At 50.7% G+C, this 4,979-nt stretch overlaps 1 protein-coding gene across 8 annotated transcripts in view; it reads right to left on the reverse strand.

Annotated features, from left to right (window-relative positions):
* Nucleotides 1–4,979, reverse strand: part of Tmem229b (transmembrane protein 229B) — a 41,107-nt gene that overhangs the window by 13,275 nt on the left and 22,853 nt on the right. For 7 of the 8 annotated variants that reach the window (XM_005343255.3, XM_026779701.1, XM_026779696.1 and 4 more), the window contains one exon: nt 1,318–1,498. The gene's annotated coding sequence lies outside the window, so the exon portion shown is untranslated. Of the gene's footprint in view, nt 1–1,317; nt 1,499–3,039; nt 3,529–4,979 lie in introns of those variants that run through there. The other variant, XM_026779717.1, reaches the window with a different exon arrangement.

Consider the following 4,979-nt stretch of genomic DNA (forward strand, 5'->3'; position numbering starts at 1 on the left):
CCCCCCCAATTAAAGACATGCTCCCCCATATCTAGATAGCTCTCTTGGTCTCTTTCTTTTCTTCCTTCTGCTCAGACAGGGTCCTTGCTATCTAGTCCAGACTGGCCTCTATCCAGATATCCCCCTGTGTGCCCTCCAAGTGAGGGTTTACAGGCATGTGTTCCCATGCTCGGCATGGAGATCTCTTCATGAGTAAGTCCAGAAGTGGAACTACTGGATCAAAGGTGTGACAGTCTTCACACTAGTGGTGTAGCTTGGAACCTGTGCCATGTGATGAGTGGGTCTCACATCTGGGTCACTACATCGCCACAGTGACCTCCATGAACATCTTCCTCTGCCCAGTCCCCCTCAAGTCCAGGTTCATTCATCCTCTTCTGGCTGCAGATCAACTCAAGAACACCTCCTCAAACGGCCTGTTAGTAGCACACTGACTTTGCATGCATAAGCGGACTGGTAAATAGGTTCTGATCCTTAGCTAGGAGAGCCGAGATCTACCTACAGCTGAGAAATAACCCAGGTGCCCTGTTCCCACTCCCTGTACACACCAGTAGGGAATCAACTCCAAGAGACCAGCCCATGACCTCTTTAGAGTCTGCCCAATGAAGATGACCTCAGTGCTCAGCTAGCCAGGGTGTCAACTGCCTGCCCTGCTTTACTGGAACTTCCTTCTTTCTGGTCCCTGATCCCACCACTGTATTGTCTGCTCTGACATAATGGCCTTCCAGCCTCTGGGGGCTAAGAAAAGCATCCAATTGTCATTCTTTAAAGTATCATCAAGGAAAAGCCAGAGGCAGAGCCTGGGATAGAGGCCAGATGAACTCTGCAGCCAAGGCCTTTCGCCCTATGTGTGCTTGTCTGGACTAAGGAGCCTCTGTTAAAAGTGTTGCCCTGCTGACTCCCTGTCCCTTTTATTAATATCTAATAATACTAATAATAGAGCCCTGGATGCTCTACCCAACTCCTTCAGAGCCAGTGCATTAACTGCTCATGTTGTGGGGACAGAATTCAGAATTCTAGGTAAGGCATAGCCCCCACTGTTTGGATGGAAGCATCCAGGAGCCTTGATGAAAAGGACTTGGGAAGATACACTTTCTCAGGTGCCAGCTGGGGCTGGCTCAGTTTTAGACACTAAAAGATGGTTCCAACAGTGACATGGCCTGAAACTTCAGCATTTCCCTCCCTGTAGCTGTGTGACAAGCCCTTAGACAGGAAGAAGGCTGAGAACTTGAACCCCACGACCTGTACCCATACTGATGAGGTGCCAAATGGAAAGACAGACAGGGCCAGTGATCCCATACATGTCTGGGGCATACTCACTTAACACAGCCTTGATGGTGTGGCTAGGAACAGACATCAGGATCACTATGAAGCTGTGTCCCGGTTTAACCTTGTCTTGGTAGCAGACCGGACCTTGGTGCCATTCTTAGCGATGTGGACGAGCATTCACTCCAGGGCTCAGCTAATTCTTGGCTGGTTGGCTGGCAGCTTCCAGGTGTCTCTGAGAGTGAAAAGAGAAGACCATCATTAGCTTAATCCACCCCCAGCACTGAGCCACCAGGCCAACCAAGAGGTAGCTCTAACACCAAGTGCTCAGCAAGCCGCTACCAAGGTTCCTTTCCTAGACCCTTTCTGCCTCCTTTCTGCTCAGGGCAGGTCGCTCCAGACATCAGAGCCTGGGATGGCTCCCTGGTGATCATCTTGAGGGGTTAGCAGTTGGGGGCGTTTTGTGGCACACATCAACGAATGCACACTTTGAAACCTAAAAGGAGATGTCGTTTTCTAACCCAGCTCCCTTCTCAGCTCCAAAGCACACCTCACCATGCAGTGGAGACATCTCTTTGCAAGGGTAGTCAAGAGCCTCAGGGAAGGCAGTCAACACAGGATATTTGGGTTAGCAATTAGAAAATTAAGTCTATCACACAAGTAAACAGAGGTGAGCAGAAAGTGTGCCGAGTACCCTCCCCCAACCTGAGCTGAGCCTGGTGGTATACCCTCTAATCCCAGCATTCAGAAGACTCAGGCAGAAGAAACTCCCCAAGTTCGATGTCAGCCAGGGCTATGAGATGAGACCATGCCCAAGAAACAAAACACAGCAACAGAAAGTCCCAAACCTTACAATCCACTGCTATAATACTGATCTCATGTTTTATGAGGTTCTTTATGGTAAGAACTGGCTATAGCCAATATGAATCTTACTTCATATGGCCTTTTACCACACACATTCTAGTCTCTCACTAATATCCCCATGACAGGTTTTTTTTTTTTCATTTTTACAATACTGGGGACTGGACCCAAGATTTGGCATATGCTAGGCAGGAGCTTGACCACTGAGTTATATCCTCAGATCTTTAAAAAATTGTCTGTATAAAGGAAGATATACACAATCCTCCCCTCCCAGCAGATAGAATTACAGGTTTGGCTAGCGAGACTATCCAGACCTGAGCATTTTCTTCATGAAGACTTCAGAATGATTTTGTTCCAAAATGAAGGTACCAGTCCTGCCTTCACACGCCCCTTGATACAGCGCTGTCTATGCAGACCCCCAGACAGGACTTTGCCCAGCACAGGTGGCCACTTAAAAGCTGACAATAATGTGGGGGTGGCTGAGAGGTGGCACTATCGCCCCCGCAGATGGGTAGAACACAGAGGTACCAACTCGTACTGATGCTCAGGCATCTTCCTCCCACCCAGAGGCTCTGAGCGGAAGCAAATCCTCTCCCGCTGTCACCTGAGCCAACAACCTGTAAGGCCACAGACTGCTGACAAATTTGAGGGCAGGGGCCTAAAATGTACCCTGCCAAGATTGCCTTAGGGGCACACCTGTCCCCACGTCTGCTCTTCCCCTGGTCCCCAGGCCTCTGCACAGAGAAAGTGAAGGCCTGTGCTGTGGCTGAGTGTAGGCTGCTATGCCCAACCTTGCCCGCCTCTCCCCAATTCCTCCATAAACAGGAACTTCAGCCCTCTCTTACCTGTTCATCTTCCTCCGGTCTCCTAGCCTGCCCAACTGGGGGAGGGGGCAAAGGTCACCCTGGCACCTACCTATCACCTTTAGGAAAAAGTCCTAAGGAGGCCTGTTCCAAATCCTCCACCTTTGCTGTGTGACATGTGACCTGGGGAGTTCGATCCTCCCTGTGTGCACTTCCCCTTTCCTGGGGCCTAGGCAGGCCGCAACAACAGCACATGTCAAAACAGAAACAGAAACCAAAAACCACATCCTGCTCCTTCAGCCTGCTGCTGCAGCAGTCCACAGCCGGCAGATGACACCACCATGCCGTGGTCAGAACGGGTCTCTTTGGGAATCCCCCTCTGACTGAACGCTTCCTGTTTCTTGGTCTGCTGGCTTTTTCTCAGGGGTGGATAAGATGCTAGGGGTCACAGGCATCCCACCTTTTCCCACAAGGGCACAGACTGTCCCCAGATCCCTCACAGACTTGGGCCTTCAGGAGCAGGATCCAGGGCATAGAAGCTCCAGGGCTCTTTTGTGGGTCATGTAGCCCGAGTCAGAAGCATGGGCAGCGTGTGAACGTGCCAAGTGCTATCACGGCAGCCAATATGCAGACAGAGTTGGACCTTCTCAAGTTTATCAACTTGCGTGATTCTCTTAGGACCGCTGTGGAGCAGGGAGGTGGTGGTGGGGACAGCTACTAAGGCATAGGACGTTAAGAGATTTGGTCAAATCTACATCTCTGACTCAGATCCAGGCCTTGGGCACCTCGCACCTTTGAAGCCCTGTATACCTCACCTTCAAGCTGCTTCCCTACTGGACCATGTCTCCTCAGGTCTTCCAGAGGTCATCTACTCAGCCCGTCCTATGGCCAGTTATTTTGCACACATACAAGAATTTCTTTCCAGTTTCTCCATCGGTACGCCTGAGGCGGACCCGGGAGATGGAAGAATCAGGGATCACTACTCAGCCTCAAGCCCCCACCCCTCCAGCCCTCCCCTGCCGCCTGTCACCTCCTACTCTTCCTACCGCACTGCTGCTCTGTGAGGCCTTCCTCTGGGTCATCCTGGCATTACGCTCCCACGAGACTTTGACCACGTTTCCCCCAAACATGTCATCCCCTTTGAAAACAGCTGCACTCATGCCTGTTTCTTTCCCCTACCACGGGGTGAATTCCTGGAGACCACAGGTCTTCTATTGGATGGCTGGGTAAGCAGACTAGAGAGGGATCCTGTGGAATGCTTGGCGGATGGTGTCATCTAGCTTGGTATTAACCAAAGCTAGCAATGCCTGGAGTTTGTCTCTAATATCTAGGGCGCCTTCGTGGAAAGGGAACGCTCCCATTAAACAGCATCACAAGGGTTCTACAAGGCTGTCTTTGCGGATGGGAGGAGCAAAGGGGGTGAGTGCCTCTCCTTCTGCGTCCAAGCATCATTACAGACTGGGAGTGGGTGACCTGGGTCTGGAAAGCACACAGGGAGAGCCTGCTGGGAACAGTGTCCCAGGCAGGCATCCCTGGGGACACCTCAGGCTCCTACATAGGCAGAGGTCGAGTAGGTCCGAGACAGAGGATAACAAAACCCATTCTGTGGCTTCTATCATGTGCACGGGCAGTCGGTTCTCATAAGGATTCATTTCCCAAAGAGGTTTAACCAGCAGCTGCTGGCAGGAAAGTCCCCTGCACCAGTCTCTCCTCTGTAACTATTTAGGGTAAGCTGGGCTTGCGGGATTCAGTCTGCTTCTCTGACTGGAACCTAAATCCTCTCGCCTACTCCATCTTCATGGCCTGGGACTTTCAAAAGGAGCCAGAAAGGGGTCTAAAACACCATTTCATTTGCAGGCCTTTCCCCTGAGAAATTCCCAAATCTCCCAGAAAAAAAAAAAATAAAGATCAACTATCTAAGTCGAGCTTGGCATTTGCCTGTAAACCCAGCTCTCAGGAGGTGGAGGCAGGAGGATCAGGAGTTCAAGGCTTTCTTCAACTACTTATGAAGTTCCACATAAAACTTGTCAAAAAAAAAAAAAAAAAAAGCAA

This window comes from Microtus ochrogaster, chromosome 1, assembly GCF_000317375.1.
Source record: "Microtus ochrogaster isolate Prairie Vole_2 chromosome 1, MicOch1.0, whole genome shotgun sequence".
Lineage (NCBI taxonomy): Eukaryota > Metazoa > Chordata > Mammalia > Rodentia > Cricetidae > Microtus > Microtus ochrogaster.